At 35.2% G+C, this 18,681-nt stretch overlaps 1 protein-coding gene across 26 annotated transcripts in view; it reads left to right on the forward strand.

Annotated features, from left to right (window-relative positions):
* MAP2 (microtubule associated protein 2) overlaps positions 1-18,681 on the forward strand; it is a 254,155-nt gene that overhangs the window by 40,739 nt on the left and 194,735 nt on the right. For all 26 annotated transcript variants that reach the window (XR_005557860.1, XM_039352914.1, XM_039352918.1 and 23 more), the window contains one exon: positions 8,024-8,069. The gene's annotated coding sequence lies outside the window, so the exon portion shown is untranslated. The remainder of the gene's footprint in view (positions 1-8,023; positions 8,070-18,681) is intronic.

Below are 18,681 nucleotides of genomic sequence, written 5' to 3' on the forward strand. Positions count from 1 at the left end.
ACATATTTTTTATATTGTGGTGATCAAAACTGGGTGCAGTATTTCAAGTGTGGTCTTACCCACGGCTTTTTTTTCTCATAGAACGCCCAGAACGGAGTTCCAGCACCTTTTTTGGATGGAACCTTGTAGGGTAGGCAAGGCAGGTTGTATGACGTATGTGAGTTCCGGCACCATTTTTTTTTTAAAGAAAAAAAGCATTGGTCTTACCAAGGCATTATAAAGTGGTAGTAACACTTCTTGTGATCTTGAGTCTATCCCTCTGTTAATGCAGCCTAGTATTTCATTGGATTTTTTGGTGGCTGCCCCACATTGCTGGCTCATATTTAAGTTGACTGTCCACTAGAACTCCAAGATGCCTCCTACAGTCACTGCTATTAAGCCAGGTTTCACCTAATCTGTACCTGTACATTTGGTTTTTCTTGCCCAAGTGTAAAAGAAGAAGAAATAGGGGTGACATGATAGCAGTATTCCAGTATTTGAGAGGCTGCCACAAAGAAGAGGGGGGCAAATTATTCTCCTAAGCGCCAGATGGCAAGGCAAGAAACAATGGTTGGAAATTGATCAAAGAAAGAAGCAACCTGGAATTAAGGAGAAAGTTCCTAACAGTGAGGACAATTAACCAGTGGAATAGCTTGCCTTCAGAAATCGTGAGTGCTCCATCACTGGAGGCTTTTAAGAAGAGATTGGACAGTCACTTATCTGAGATGGTATAGATTCTCCTGCTTGCGCAGGGGGCTGGACTAGAAGACCTCCAAGGTCTCTTCCAGATCTATTCTATTCTATTCTATTCTATTCTATTCTATTCTATTCTATTCTATTCTATTCTATTCTATTCTATTACTTTTCTTTACATTGATTTTCATTTTATTACACAGGACCCAGTGTTCAAGTCTGTCAAGATCCATCTGGATCTTGAGCCTATCTTCTGGGGTGTTGGCTTCTCCTGCCAGCTTGGTGTCATCTGCAAACTTGATGAGTTCTCCTTCTATTCCCTCATTTAAATTATGAAGATATTGAAGAATACTGGGCCCAAAACAGAATCTTGGTGTACCCCACTGTTTCTTTCCCTCTATGTAAATGTAAACTGCACATCTTATTACTTACCCAATAAAAGTACATTATCATTCTGGATAAAAAAATCAATTGAGATGCATACAGGTAGAGCTAGGAAATGTTTTCTAGGCTTCAGTGTAATCTTGAATAAATGGTACTGTGAGAAAGCCAACAATTGTAGTCTCCTTTATTTTTATGCTATTCTCTTTTCATTAAAAATTCTTAACAATTGAGGAATTGAACTTCTTCATATTTAAATGGATGTTTCTCATTAGAGCCAATAATTAGGCCTTCAGGGTATTAAAAGACTATAAATGCCTAAAGTGACATTTATGTTTTAGTCTTTTTATTTGGAAACATTTGCTGAGATGCTGAGTTTCTTCCAGGGCAGCACATGCCTTCACTCTGCTTCACTTTCCCTGCTCTTCGCCACATTTTTTCCCCCTCTTTAGTTACACGTCTCTATGTGCTGACTTGGGAAGAGGATTCCCATCTAATGGCCCATTCAGGATACCACAGTACATGTCCAATGGTATGTCACCTTTGAAACATGCTATTTTAGTTCATGTTCCTGCATGTTTATGTGCATTACAGCAGAGTCTTGAGGGCCTTTGTGACTGGTTTCTTGCTTCTTCTGATAGGCTTTTCATTAATTGTTTTTTTAAATAACCATTTATATTTTCAGGAATGTACTTTAACATTCCTTAAATGTTATTATTGAATTTGGATTGGTGATTTTTTATTTTCATTTTTCCCACTTCAGAAATTCTTTGAACTTAACTGTTATTTTTAACGGTCTTTTTGGCTCTGCTACTTTTCCTGGAACAATTTGATTTTGGATTTGATAGTCTATGATAAACTACGTTTTAGTTGATCCCCTAATAAAGCTTTTTAAAATATTCTGTAAATCTTACAAAAGCAACTGACCTCACATTATTATGTTTTCAGCTTTTTTCACAAGAAATTTCCCCTTTGGTAGGGCTACAATACCATATCTAGGCTTCAAAAATCTGAAAGCTGCTAAATAGCAGACATTTGTTTCTCTTTGCTATTTCTAGTGGTTGCTAGATTTTTGGGGACAATAGTACTGTGGGAATTCTGTGATGGTCACCAATAAGGTTGCTACTCTCTGCAGAGGGTTCATTTCTCCTGGATTACTAACACTGTCCACTGAAAGAAAACCATTTCAGATTGTTGTCTTAAAGAACTTTTTTATGTGGTATTCTTCTGTAAATAGAGCATGTATCAAGTCTATCAAAAACATGAATCCTCCCCCATTGAGGAAAGCAATGAGAGATCCATTTTGCATAGGTACCCTCTCATCCAAACTGTTTACAAACCACGTAATTCGAATGCTTAGTTGTTCAATTTTTCTGTTACATAATGAAGTAAGACTGAGGCAAGCTTTTCAAATGATGGGTACATTTAGAGTTTGGGGAACATGCTGTGGATGTTCACAGCTACCAATATACTTACCAGGAGGAAAAGTAATCAGATTCTCTCTGCTACTCCTAGCCCTTCCGAGTATTCACCTAATCACCTCCCTGCCTATGTATTTTCAAGCAGAATATTGAGGCGTTCAGGTACTCATCATTTAATTCTGTAATAATATCTAGGAGCCTCTTTAAAGCTTAGAGTCATTTTTATAAACAAAAGGGATGCTAGGACTGGTATAGCTTTCCACTGTATTTAAAAATAAAATAAAATAAAGCTAAATGATGAAATAAACCAAAATATGACAAATAATACTCAAAGAAAGGGTGTTACTTGGCCTGACAAGCACTTGAGGAAGTCATTTAGTAGAGTAACCCTATTCATTTTGCCTTTCTTGAACTTTGACTATATCCTCAAATATTTTCATATTTCTTCGATATTTTCATCGGCTGTTAAACATTCCTTCTATAGAAGCCAGTAATTGGCTGTGCTTGTCCAATAGACGTACCATGGACTTTTCAGGCAGGGGTATTATTACATGGCTTTGGACAATGTTAAAAATGTTTTAAGAGCATTAGTTTAAAAAAAATAAAAATTAGTTTCTAAAATAGAAAGAATTAAAATGGCTGAGCCATTATGAAATCTCACAAGAGGCCATTATCTTGTGTCTTGTATACCTATATCAGAATGTTTATTTTCCATTAAACATAACCATTAGTAAAATTCTTAAATGTTTGTTTATATTTATATATTTGTATTATGCTCCAGAGCAGATTTTCTTGTGGCACAACATTCTAGCAGCGCAGTCTGGACACTCCTTTTGAAAAGACATAAATGAAAGCGTTTAAGATGGGTATGTCTTTCAATAATTCAGTGGGCTGGAATGTTTTTGAAAGCTGACAACTCACTCAGTGAAGCTATGATGGTTTTATGAGTCAGAAGTATTGGCATGGATTGTATTTATTATAGAAAACCATGACTCTATTTTGTATTGGATGTGAGTTTCAAATTGAGTCAGTATTATGAATATCTTAGTGTGAGTGATAACTAAGTTACTGAATAGGAAAAAAGGGGGCAAGGGCAGCTCTGTGATACATTAAGCAAATGCAAAAGATTTTATACAATATTTTTACGATTGCGAATACTTGTATGTTAGTAAGGATTTGCAGGCATTTCAGTATCTAATGTGGCATTGGCACTAAACATTTCTTTTAATTAAATGAGAGTTTTGAACTATATCTTTCTAAGGTATAATAGGAGACTGTTTCTCAGACAACATTACACTTTTATTTCTGCGTTGTTTGTTGCATGGTATATTTAGATATTCAGTGTGTTATAGGGAATACTTGAAATATAATAGGTTCCAACAGACCCTTAAGACAACTAAGTGTACAACAGTAGATAACTAGACACTTAAACTGGTTTAAATCATAATCTTTTGCAAATGCTTATAGAACGTTCTCTTTGTTCACTTGTTCAAAATGTCTGAGATTTTTAAGGATTTCAGGATAATTAAAATCTTGTAACCTTGGTATTTTTCTGAATCATATCACATGCTGAATATGAGGAATACTGTGTAATAGTCATTTTGTTTGTTCCTAGAGCTTGTGTATCGGAAAATGATGATGTGGGACAAGATAATTATATCTATGATATTTAATACCATCATGAAATTCCTGGGTGCAATAATCTAAACATTTGTCCAAATATGTTAATGACACTAAATTCTTACTTCTCGTTTCATCTTAAGACCAAGGATGGCATGCATATTTAATTTTTAATAAGAAAGTTGATCGTACTTTTAAATCACATATTTTGAGGAATGCCTTACTTCGTGTTTGGAAGAAGTATTATTATAGATTAAATTATAAAATACCTATCTGGGGGATTCCCAGACATGCAATTGAGGGAACCTCTAAGGGGACAAATTTTGATAAAATTTCATATAAAGAATTGTTAATTTGTTCTGGTTCGAATTGGCATTTGAAATCCCTAGATGTATTAAGGCAGCAAAATATTCTACAGTCATGGTTTCAATATTTACAAATAATGGATAGATGGACTGTAGACAAGAAAGAGGGAATAACACTAGAAGATAGACAATTGGTTATTCAGATTAAAAACCAAGGTCCGGCTCATATAAAAAGAATATATAATGTTTTATTAGAGTTAGATTCGGAAACAGAATTGGTTAAAGATTGTATGATTAAATGGGCTCAGAATATACAGGAGCCGATCTCATTGGATTTATGGGAGATAATTTGGATAAGAAATGTTAAATTTACACAAGCTCAAAATTTGAGAGAAAATTTTTATAAAATGTTTTATAGATGGCATTTAGATCCTAAAAAATTATCTTGTATGTATTCCAACATACAGCCCAAATGTTGGAGATGTGGCAATAATGATGCGACATACTTTCATATTTGGTGGAATTGTAAAAAAGTAAAGGCTTTTTGGATTATGATTTGGTGGAACATTCAAAAGATTTTTAGAAAGAAGATAAAGTTTACTCCTCAACTATTTTTACTTGGTATTTTTGTTGACTTAAATGAAAAAGAAACTACTTTGATGTTGAATTTATTAACTGCAGCAAGGTTACTAGTAGGTCTATATTGGAAGAAAGATTCTTTGCCTACTTTAGAAGAATGGATATTTAAAGTATCTAGTTTTGCAGAAATGGCAAAAATTTCTGCTTATTTAAAGGATCATACACAAGAAAGATATATTACTGTATGGGGAAGGTGGATAGATTATATTCAGAAAAAATATGGAATTAAAAAGTTTTATTTATTTTATGAATGAATATCAAATATTATAGAGAATTGTTTTATAAGTTATGGAGTTAAAGGTTAATTATGATATTTTTTTTCTTTCTCTTTTTTTTCTTTTTTCTTAATTATTATAATTTTCTTTTTCTTTTTTTTTCTTAACCCTGTATTCTGCTCTGGGAAGTGAAGGGAGGGGGGGTGGGGGTGGGAGGGAGGGTAAGGGGGGGGTTCTCTATTTTAAAATTTTATTGTATTTTTATAAATGATTGTATGTTTTAAAAAATAAAAAATTTCAATTAAAAAAAAAAAAAGACCAAGGAGACTTATGGAAATCTTAAATTGCTGGTGGTTTTTGTAATGGAAATGGAAAGTAAAATGAAAAAAAATTCAGATCAGTGGATACAACTGATACTTGAGGTTTAGGGGATCTGAATTAAGAGATCTGGATAGTTTTGAACCATTGCTGCATGGGGGTGCTTGCTTGGGATACTTTTGGACTTTACCCAAACCATGAAGGAGATGGTACAGTGAGTTAAGCACTGTGAATGGTGAGTTTATTTGATAAGCTATGGTCATACTTAGAGAGTTGGTATCTTGCCTTAATTACTCATAATCCAGCTAAATCTATATTAAACTAAAGTATTGTGTTTTACACAGATCTGTCTCTAAAGAATGCCTGGAAATTTTAATTGGTATAAAATTCAACTAGTTATATGATGTTAGAAGTTAGACCAGCATTTGTTACATCAAAATATTAACTGAATTGACTGCCAGTGCATTTCTGTGTCAGGTCATGGGGGATGGTTGTTTCTCTTCTTCCTCCCCCACCCCTCTTTTAAATAACTTTTATGTTCTAGTCTTGATTTGTAATTGATTTAGGATTAATTTACCTATTGGTAAATCTAATTTAATGATGGTTCCAAGATTGAAACCAAACTTCCTACAATTTGTCAGTGACTAAATACCTTTTAAAGTACTCATCTTAATATGTGACCTATAAATACTCTCATATTTTGATTAGGACAAACTATCTTATGTCATTCTCTATTCTCCCTACATATAATGTAATTGTCTCATTAGAATTCCTTATGCCTTTTCTACTAGTATATAGTTGAAATATATACAATTGATTCACTAAGGTGACCAACTTTTTTACAATGAAAAGGAGGACACAAATAAATTGAAGAAAAAAATATCATAAAAGCTGGCCCGGCCCATGGAAGGTCAACCGCCCGCCACGCCCCCGCTTGGAGCCGCCCCACCAGCACCGCTGCCCTGCTGTGTAGAGCAGGCCCTGTGGCTCCCAAAGCACCAGCCAAGCCGGCTCCGGCCCCTGGGGGGCAGCCCGCTATCAACAGACCCTGCCTGCAGCCGCCCCACCAGCACCACTGCCACCCTGCGCAGCCCCGTGTAGAGAGGGCTCCGCAGCTCCCACAGCATGGGGGGGGGCAGCCAGCCACTGCCGCCCCTCACATCTCCGCGCGCAGCACCCCCGCCCCCTTGCCTCTTGTGCCCGCATTCATTATTGCCCTAGCAGAGCCGAAGATCAAGAGAAACTTACCACTCCAGTCTCCTCCAGGTATCTTCGGGACTAACTAGGAGATGGTGTAGTTGGGTAGCAGGGAGGGGTGCAAAGTTCCTGCCAATTCGCCTTCGCTGCAGACAATTTGCATGTGCAAAGTTTGCCGGCCGGGTGTTTTGGCACACTCAGCAGCAATTCCTATTGGCTTTCAAAAGCCAATAGGGGGAGTAGCACAGCTCATGCAAAAGTTGAAAAAGAAAACATCAAAAAAAGATGTCGGAACGCCATTCTGAGCGTTCTATGAGAAAAAATAAGCCCTGCAGATTAGTCTTCAAATATCAAAAAGGAGGACATGTAGGAGGACACTTTTTGAGGGAGGACAGACCTTACAAAAGGAGGACTGTCCTCCCTAAAGGAGGACAGTTGGTCACCTTAGATTCACACAATTTATAAGATGTGTTTGCAGAAAGTATCATGGCAACCACCATGTGTAGTGCTTAAGATACTAGACTAGAAACCAGGAGACCAAGAGTTCTAGTTCCCCCTTAGGCAGAAAACCAGCTGCGTGACTGGCCCAAATTTAGCCATGCTGAACAGCAAAACCAGGCTTTGAAAAAAAGAGTCACATTTAACTCACTGAATATCAATGTAGCCTAAATACCTCAAAAATTTACTACAGTAAAATAAGCTATAAAATCTTATAGCAATACAGCTAAAGTTTTTAAGTTTAAGAATGTTGGACATAAAGTTAATATAGCAAGGCATTATGCAATTGGGATAAGACAATTAAATGATTATGTAGAATAATAGAATAGTAAAATTATTGACCTAATAATAGAACCATTATGATACTAAAATCCATGGAAAACTGTAATTAATATTATTATGATATCTAGAGAAAGTGCAGTAATGTATGATTTAAAAACTAAAAGTTAGAATCCAATTATAATGACTATTTATCTCTATTATTAAAATGACTCTGGCAATTGTTAATGAAAATAAGAAAAAAGTACGAATCAATTGACAGCAAGCACATAGTATATTGTTACAGAATGCTGACTAAATGATGCCACTCAGATTTTGAGTAAATCTGATACACTTTCCTAATTGAGAGTACTGTAAACATTTAGAAAGCCAAACTAACCATGTGTAGTAAGAATATAACGTTGGGCTGTTGGTTTGGTTAAATTATAAAATAATTTCAAGTTCAAGCGTTAATAAAGAATTCTGTCCTTTTTTTTAGACTACAGAAAAGTGAGATACCAACTGGCTGAAGAATCCACCTAAGGGTCAGTATTCTGTTTGGTGATTGTCTAAGATGAATGCTGTGCAATCTAAACTATTATAGGGAATCCAGATTGTCTAGATGATCTTCCAAGTAATACATTCTTACTTCATATGTTCAAAATAAATGGTAGATACATATATGAAAAGGGCATATGGATACTTTAATATAGTCAGTCTTACATTCCCAAATTAGGAAAAAACTCACATGAGTAAATCATGAAAGTGTACCATTTTATTGTAGCTTGAAGACTACTGTTGCAATGTACAAAAGGGGAATGAGATAAAGAAAAGTTGTTATCCATCCCTAAGGGATGCTTATCTGAGTATCTGTACAGATAGAGGTATGGAAATATTACAGCTACAGTTAAATCAATTGTTTTATATTTTGTCTTACACAATACTTTACATTTCATTAACCTAGGGGAGGATTTAGGAGATTATTTTTTAAATAATATTTCTCTTTAGGATTCAGATAAAGTAATGAATAATACATAGTTTTAAATAAAACTATTCATTATTTAATGTATCTGTATTCTGCTTCTTACACTAATTTATCCAATTTAATGTAAATTAAGCTGTGAGGTGACCAGGGTATATAAATGACCATTTGAAAGGCTTTCCAGGTGACAAAGGAGCCTAAAGTTGCACAAGATGAATCTGTCCAAAGATCTGTTTGATTACAGTTGCTGCCTGCTCTTTGAGTAGGAACTCAAAAGGAGAAATCCACAGACTGCACACCAGTCTCAAATGGGAAAGTACAATTCATCAAAACCAACAATGGAAACCTCTCTAGCCCAAGTGGTGCAAATAGCTGTAGCTACTCAGGTTTATCAGGACTGAACCAAAGTCTATTTCTCCCCATCTGTACACTAGGTCAGTACTTCATCAGCTTCATCTGCAAACCTCAGTGTTGAGAAAGTGAGTAACTCTCAGCCCAACTCAACTCACAGGACTGTTGTGGGAAAAATAGAAGGAGAAAGGACTCTTTTGTCTGTTTGCCTCATTGAATTAGTTATAAAAACAATAAAGGTGAGGTATAAACACACAAACAAACAAATAAATAAATCTTAGATTATCAACAGAGTGATTGTACAGATGACTTCACCCTGGAAACTGGAGGGGAGAGAGTGTCAAACCCTGAGACATTTCACAACTGAGGGTCCATGGGTGCTATTTCTCCTCTCCCATCAACAATGCTTATGATAGACTGCTGAGGAAGAAGATGAACCACTGCAACTCAGTGTCTCTCATTCTCAACGTCCATGGCCAGTCTAGAAAGATACATTGGTGGACAATATTGAAAGCCATTGAGATATCAAGAAACACAAGGACAGTTGCATTACCCCCATCTCAGTTCCACCTAAACTCATCAACAAGATGAACAGTGGTATCTCCATACTAACCGTGACTGAAATGGGTCTAGATACTCAGTTTCATGTAAGATTCTGTGCAACTGCCATCTGACTGCCTTTCCTTAACCTCCAAAAAGAGAAATCGGAAATTGATGGATAGTTATCCAAAAGGAAGGGTTCTAGTGATGACATCTCAAATAATAGACCCATACATTATATATTCAAAATAGGTGATGTATACATGAATGAAAAAGGCATACTCTGGCACAGTCTATCTAGACCAGGCATGTCCAATCTACAGCCTGCTGGTTGCATGCAATCCTGGCCCCACAAGGTAATAAAAAATAAAAGATATTAGTTATTTATATACACTAATTATTCTCTTGACTTAGCCCAGTAAAGGCAAGCCAAAAGGTTGGACAACCATGATCTAGACCCAAACAATTTCCAGACATGTATTATCTTGATAGTTTCATCTCTCCATCCCTATTAAAGATGAGATGTAGAGCAGGGTATAATCAGTGCTGAACAGATGGATGACTCCACTTAACAGTTTCAGTTTCATGTAGGTGTTAAACATTTCTGGTCTGTCTCTGATACAGAAATTGGAGCATTGATATGTTAAATATTTGTAAGCTCAGAAAACGGATATTTTTTAACCAGATGTATTTGATTTCAGGTGACTGAACAACTGTAAACAAATGCTTGCCATCTTGATCTACCTTTGATAGTAACTCATGGCTCTGCCAAGGAGATGCCAATGTCCTTGAAACTATTTTATCAAATGAAATACTTTATTCTGATTACTGACTGGCATTTGCTATGATTTCATTTCAAAAGTTATACAAACAGAGATTACCAGAGATCAATAAATGAATAAATGTGCAAATGAAAGAGGCTAAACATAATTTGACTATAAGTGTTATACAGTTATGAAAAAAGTAAGAATGAAATGTATGTCTCAAACTACTACTAAAATACATTTAATTAAAAATTGAAATGCTGAACTAAAATACTAAATTGTTAGAATACCATTAAAATATTATGCTGTAAATTATCAGTATTTCAGTTAATTTTATAGGAAGTAAGATTCATAAAACTTGGTTCAAAGAAAATCAGTTCTTCCTTTCATACAGAAGTATTGTATCCCATACGCTGCCAGACAATAAAGTTAAATACTTCATTTTTACAGCCAAAAGGTAAGCTAATAAGTTTTTACAAACAATAGTACAGAATTAATAAAAAAAAATAAACCACTCATTACAGGAATTACAGAATATACAGTGCTAAAAAGTGGGAGTTAAATTATATCAAAGTTAGTTAATTATATCAAAGCCAACATAAAAGCTAATCTAAATATTGTCATTTCCAGTTGTGTAAAAATTTATGGCACTACTCTTAATCAGTTTTGAGTGACAGTAGTAAAGATGTGCAATAATTTCTTGAAATTCGGGGCGGTGTAATTTCAGCTAAGAAAGTGTAGCATACTTATTATGGCACTCTTTTTTCTAAAAAGCACAGTAAAATATGTTTGGCATTGTCTATCAATTTTAGTCAACAAGGGTACATAGACTTCTTAAATTTGCCTTGTAATGTTAAGAGAAAGAGATCAAAACTTTTGCAATCTCATATATTTTGGAAACAGAAATGAGAGAGGTAGTATCAGGCAGGCATCTCTCTGAGATATGTCTGTCTAATTTTGTTTGAAAGTGTAGTTATTTGATGGTCCATAATCTATTTGATGCTTAATTACTAAGAAAACACAACTTGAAAGGTTTGGTATGATGGAAATGATCACAAAATGTATATAGAGATAAGACCACTGGGCAGGCAAACAAACAATACGTTGCATGTTTCTTTGTAAAGTAAGGAGCTTCTCTTTCAATCCTGGCAGCTTCACTGACCAGACTTCTTTGCAGCTTTGCTTTGGCCAGATCCTCATCTTTCCTCATATGAGGAAATTCTGACTCTTACTTAATACCCAGATAATTAGTTTACCTGACCCAGGGGGATGGGATCTTTCATCTGTCTAAATGTTACAGCCTTTTTTTTGGGGGGGGAGATAATGATATAGGAATGGATGTCTTATTGTCCTGTAATATTAATTTTGGATTTTTTCCCCCTAAGTGAGTGGGCTATCCTTTTAGCTGAAAAACTAAAACCTGTCCTCATTCTTGCCAAGAATGATCCTTATTTGTTTGTTTGTTTGTATCCTGTCTTTATTATTTTTACAAATAATACTAAATGTTCAATGCAGTGAGCACATCCAACACACCTTCCTCCTCTTCTTTTTTCCACAGCAACTGTGGAGTGAGGTGAATTGGGCTGAGAGTGAGTGACTGGCCCAAAGTCACCTTAGCTTTCCCTTCTCCTATTAATCTTACTAGAAAAAATGATCTGCAAGAGTTCACATTGCCATCAATTTGATGGGGTTGTTGGAACTACTTAGGCCTCCCATTGTATTAAATGTTCACCCTCCAGGAGGGTAAAAAAATTCAACATACATGAATAATAAAAAATATGCATATGTGCAATTTCTCAGCTGCATTCCATTTTCCCAGAGAAGCCATCTGATGAGTTTCCTAATCTGACAGACAAAAGAAAAAAATCTGGCTACTAGGAGAATACTTTACTAAGAATGATATCTATATTTAAATAATGAACATAAATCTGATTAATAGTTGGTGAGCAGAACAGGGTAGAAACATTGAAAAAATACTTTTTCACATAATAACTTTGATGAATATCCTATATTAATAATAATCTGCTTGATAAAAAGTAAGTTATTAAGAAGATTTGCATCGAGGTTCTATATGATTAAAAATGATGTAAAGTTAGCACATATACTGAACATTACATAAAAACAATCAAATAGCCTTGAAACTTATATGAAATTATTCATGGAATTTTAATAGGAAATATCTCATGACCTTTGCACACACATATACAACCACCCTGTCATGCATATTTATTATGAGCAGTTGGAAATTTTCAGCTGAAGTTGACAACTTTATTTTGACAATATGGGGAAGTTCAGTATTGGAAAGGTTGTATTTGACCCGTGTGGATATTTTCCTTTCTACTCTTTCTTTGGGATGGATTATTCAAGGGGTCTTCCTATTGGGTGAGGGTGGGATATTTCTTACTAAATCACTTCAAAAAGAAAAACATATGAAAAATTAACAAACAGTTGAGACACACGCATATATTACGTATAAACTAACTTGAAAATCTATCAGTATTTGAGTCTCTCTATGAAGTGAACACAAGAAAATGAAAACAATGTTGACGAGGTTAGTGAGAATCAAAAAGAAAAGTTACATAACTATTTGATTGTTGTATGTGTTCCCTTTTCCCTTCCAGAAGAAAATCAGAGATTTTGTTCTTTTTATTTTGGTTCTGTCATTGAATGTTGATCTTATTTTTTCATTGATGCATCTTGCAGTTTTGTTTTGAAGTTTTGAAACTTCACAGTTTAAATAATGTCATATAGAAAAAAATGAGTAATAAAAAAAGACAAAGTGTTTTTATTTTTCTTGTCAAGTATTAACTGCAGCAGTTATTAATATGTTTTAACTTCCTGAATAGGTAGCATTTCAGATAAAAACGCTATCAATACTAACAGCTTGATGTACAATATAAATTGAGTGTATTATTATGCATATTTATACCAAATTAAAAAAATCAGAGTACTACTAAGATAGATATAATCCATTCACTCAGATTAATTGTATACACACTGGGTTAAATGATATATATTGGAGATGTAAACAGATAAATGTAAACTATTTAATATTTTCTAATCATGTCCCCAAATATTTTATTGATTATGAGTTATGTTTGGGTCTAGTAATATTTCTCTTTGGTTATATTAAAATATATTAACAAATGGTTGCCTGTTCTTTTATTAATAATAATGTTTTTATTTAATGCACCATATTATGATAAAAAGTAACTCATATTACTAGGTTTAAGGAAAAGAAAAGCCAATAATTTAATTTAAAATGAACTCTATTGTAATAATAGGGTGAAATGTTCCATTCATTGTTATCAATTCTTATTTATTTTTTAAATAAACTTATTTTTTTTAAAAAAATACAACATAGCTATTAGTTAAGTGAAAAGCATCAGAACTGTTTCTATTTTTTAAGATTGGAATTTGTTCACCTTTGCTTCACAAGTTCTGAAGATGCTTCTGTGAAAACAAGAATAAATAAAATGGTCCTTTTATCTCCTGTTTTGACTATGATACCCTTATATAGATCTCAGGAACAGAAGACTGTCTTGTGGTGCAACTACTTTTTTTCCTATTATATAAAAACCTTATAAAATCTTATTAGCTTTACTCAAAAGCATCTTTTCTTTTTTATTGAGCATATAAATAAATAAGCAAGAGCAAGATAGCTGCCCTTAACCTTATTTTTAAAAATCCCAGTAGAATATTTAAGCCTTGGAATGTAATAGTCCTTAGAAACAGCTTCTGATATTGCAAAAAAAAAAAAAAAAAAAAAAAAGAAGAAGTCTAGTACTGTATCATGGACAGATGTTATAAGTCAGTGGCTGAATTTTTTTCTTTTACAGTGAGGGAGACCTTAGGATGGTGCCTGATAAAATGGGCTGGTCAGCAAACTTTACAATATATACTATTCTAGATTTATAAATTAAAATCTTTTGAATAAAGAGTTGCAGGAGAGGTCCAAATGAGTTTTACTAATTCGTATAGTGTTCCTAATTTTAATCCCACCATTTACTTCATTCATATATTGCTAAGAATAAAAGAAACAAAACAGAACCTGGGGATTAGAATATAATAACATTTGCTGATGATTTAATTAGTACCTCAGTACTTTACTTAAAACTCTAAATACAGTTAAATCTTCCTCAGGATAACTATAATTATATATGAATACTTCTTATGACACATCATATATAATTAAAAGATAAGATCTATCTGTTAGAAATTTGCAATCATTGTGTCAAACTACCTATGAGGTTAATTTGGTGGCTTATTCCTGAGTCCAGAAAGCTTATTTTTTCCCTCAGAAATAACCAGTGGGAGCTGCTAGTCACAGTCAAGATTTAAAGGAGACTTTTAATGTCCCTCTTTCATTTTGGAAAGAAAATCTGTTCATCCAAGGCTTCCCCGTGATGCAGTTTTAAAAGAACCCTTCTCGTGTCTGATCTACTTTTTATCTTTAATGGTCATACAGCTAAATAGTCTCCATGCAAATATATTTTAAACATTCTGTGCAAAGAAAGGTTCCAGTTTCTTAATAATTTTGATTGTTCTTTCCTATATGTTTCCACCTCTACATATTGCTCTTTTTGAGATGTTGGAACCAAGAATATATCATAACAAATAAGACATGGCTGACTTTTAGTTATACCCAAAACCCTGTAAAATTTCACTACTTTACTACTTGTATGGGAACACCATCAGAACAACTGTGGGTTGTAGTCTACCTTGAGATTTTGAAAAAAAAATAAATCCCAGAAGGCAGTAGCAAATTGTATCCTTAGTATTGCCCAGAAACTACGGTATGTGGCAATGCCTGTTAAATCATTAGAGTTGGCCTTGACATGAGGAAATTATTTAACTAGAACTGTTAACTGTAATTCAGATGCAGGAATTATAGTTTTGCATTGCTTTTCCTAATAATCCTTATCATGGATTTTTGTTTTTTGCTTTTTTCTCAACTTCTATTAAACTTATTTATATTTTAATTAAGTAATCCATTGTGACCCCAAGATCTAGTTCTTGGCCAATTAGTGCCATCTGAGATATTATTCAGCAGATACAAAAAACAAAACAAAACAAAAAGAACAAAAAAGTGAAAATATTAGAACATTAAATCAAAACAATTTTTTCTCTTATTGATTAAGGAATTGGGCCTAGAAACATTTGCAAAAAGAGAAGAGCAATCAATAGTAGACAATATATGTAGTTCATGGTTGAACTGTGGAGTCCTTGGTGCTCTCTGATCTTAGTTGTTTGCTTGCAGACATTTTGTAACCCACCCAGGTAACATCTTCAGTGCTATAAGGAAGTGGGATTTGTTCCCCGTTTTTATATAGTAACTTACCCTGTCAGTGATGGTGGGTTTGTTGTTTTTTCTATCATTACTAAATATATTTCTTTTATTGAAAGAATATACAAACTTTTCTGTTAAACACATAGAACATTAACTGCTGTTTCTTTTGCTTTCAGTCGTGAAAAATAGTAATTAATCAATAGATTTAATCAATTTTATTGTAATAAATTATAGATTTAAATAAAAAAAGAAAAAATACTAGATATTTTAAATAGTGCTACACCTGATCAATAATATTTAAGTGTACCTTCCTGCATTCTTTAAAGGAGTGTGAATGAAATGTGGTCTGCAGTTAAGTAGCAAGTAATCCCTCTGAAGTGCTGGTCTGCCTTAGGATTTATTAGCCTGCAAAGAGAACAAGAATTTATTTCCTAGCATTAGTATGGCAATATGTAAGAGAAGAGATAATTGTATGAAAAAATAATAATGTGATTTTTTTAATAAAATATGTTCTTGAATTCATTCAGATGAATTTTCATTGATCAGATGAAGACGTACTGTGCGCATCTGTATTTGTTCACCTGTGTTGTAGCAAATACCTCTCACCTACTTGCACTCCTGTCTGCATTCATTATGTCTGCTCCAGGACTTTGGGACTCTTTCTAGAACTGAGTTAGAAGGCAGCAGAGCGGAAGACAGGAAGGCAAAGCCTTGTAAGTTGGGCAGAAGTCAGTTGGGACTAGAGGACAATTTCTCTGGGTCAGCTACAATATTGTCCCAAGTCATCCACAATGTATGTTCTGGAAAAAAATGGCTGATTGAAAGATGCTGTATAGTTTTGCTTATTTAATATTCTTGTATTTATAAGCAGACATAGAACAAGACAAACATATATTTTACACAAGTGACAGGAATTCTTTGTTATTGAGCCTCCTGGATTTAGTACCAGTTCGTTTATGCGCTCTTTTATGGAAAGACCAAACATAATTGCTCAATATATTTTTGCTTATAACTTCCACATCAGCATTGATTCTTACTTCTCCCCCACTCCCCATTTAGAAAGTTTGAAAGAACAGGCCTCTTCTTTAAGGAGCTTACATAGAGGAAATCTGTGAGAAGGAAAGAATGTTTCAGGTTTTTTTTAAAAAAAGAAATAGTCTGAGCAGGATATGAGAATTAGAGGGTTAAACCAAAGATATACCTTCCTATTATATAGAGGCACCAAGTCAAATAGAGGCAAACTTTCCTTCATGTTCACAGATCAAAATATTCGGGGCAAATCTTAGAGAAGTTGCTATTTTGGCAAAAGATCTTCTATACAGACAAAACTCAGTTGGGCTGAGCTTTGAGTGCTAACTGCATATAGAAACCCAAACAAATGCATTGCTGACAGTTGGAGGCAGGGAAATGAAATTCTCAGGAAATTAATCTTTGCAGGTTCTTGGCTGTCTCCATTCAAATTATCAATAAACTGGCAGCATGGGTACACTTAGTCCTTAACTTTCAGCCAATCATTTAGTGACCGTTCAAAGTTACAGCAGCACTGAAAAAAGTTACTTATTGTTTTTCACACTTCTAACCATTGCAGCACCCTCATGGTCATGTGATCAAAATTTGGACACTTGGCAAGTGGCTCTTATTAAAGACGGTTGCAGAGTCCTGAGGTCATGTGACCACCTTCTGTGACCTTCTGACCAGCAAAGTTAATGGGGAAGATTGAATCACTTAATACTAACTTAACAACTGCAATGATTCACTTAACAATTGTGGCAAGAAAGGTTGTAAAATGCGGCAAAACTAACTTAGCAACGTATCACTTAGCAATGGAAATTTTGGGCTAGGTTGTGGTCAAAGGTGAGAATTATTTGTAATTTTTTTCACTAGACTTTCCATTTATGGGTCATGAAGGAAGAACATAATCCTGAGAGTCGACAACAGGTTACACAAATGTTGCCACTGAGAATGGTTAGGCTTCTGCAACAATAGTATGTGCATCCTTCATGAAGGACTCTGTCAAGCCTCGAAGAATGCCTATGTTGTCTCAGCCATTATTGCTTCTTAGCTCGCCTACAAGCTTGGGGGGAGGTGTGGGGAGAGTGGAATACAAATCTCTGATAATGAGAAGCTACTCCACGAGAACCAAGAACTCTCCAAATTTATTTACTGAGAACTGAAGATACTCTCTCATAATAATAGTCTGACTTATAATTGGATAATGTGACCTGCATTAATAAGGGGAGGGAGGTTTCTATGCTTTTAATATAGCAAATTAGGTGCCAATTAATCACAGCTGATTTTCCTTTCATTTATGCCGAAATAATTTGATCAATAAAGTTTTGCATTAGAGATTGGATTGTCTCGGCTATGTTTACTTCGTTGGGTTCGTCAGTTGGAACCTTGACACTAAACCAGCTCTCTTTTAAACCTGGAGTCCTGAGCTCCTGCACCCAACCCAACTAACTCCGGAGGGTGATGAAGACTCAGGAGAAGATGCCTGAAATGCAGCAGAAGGGAGAGCAATCACTCAAAGCCAAGGCAGGGCGACGAATGGAGCCCCAGTCAGGATCCCGGGGACTCCAGTGCCCAACCAGATGTTATTTGCCCAAAAATGAAAGCAGAGAAGTTGACATCACCAGCGATGATGGAGTGGACTAGGTCAAAGGGAGTCATTCACCCGCCAGGACTGGAAAGGTGGCGAGAAGATGCATTGAAGGCAGTCGAAACCGAGTTCCCACTGGCCTACATGGGACTCAAGTTTGCCCAAGCCTACGGATGGAGAGAGAGAAGGGCTTGGGAATGGGAAGGACTGGTGGAGCAAAGATAGCTGATGATGTGTAGTAGTCAATCGGTTGAGCAGCTGAGAGAGAAATTTAGTGGCCTGGACATGCGAGGAGGAGAGCTGACCAGAAGGCTGGACTTAACCCTCCTGAATGGGATCTGGTCAACTTGAGGTGGCTGCGCTGACTCCCTTGCCTCAACCTGGGCCAAAAACTATGACCCACTATTCCTGGGGGAACAATCAGTCCCCAACCAACCACTCCCTCACAACCTGGTTCGAAACCAAGACTCGAGACCACCTTTCAACCTGTAGCTCCTCACCACCTGGGGAGGCTGGTCAACCACCACCACATCCACCAATGTTTGGTGCCCTATTGTGGATGTTCCCGTATGTGATGGGATTGCCGCCAGAATATTGGGGCTCCCTGAGATAGCAACAGCCCCCACCAATC

Source organism: Crotalus tigris, unplaced genomic scaffold, assembly GCF_016545835.1.
Source record: "Crotalus tigris isolate CLP2741 ecotype Arizona unplaced genomic scaffold, ASM1654583v1 scf7180000018485.2372832, whole genome shotgun sequence".
Classification (NCBI taxonomy): Eukaryota; Metazoa; Chordata; class Lepidosauria; order Squamata; family Viperidae; genus Crotalus; species Crotalus tigris.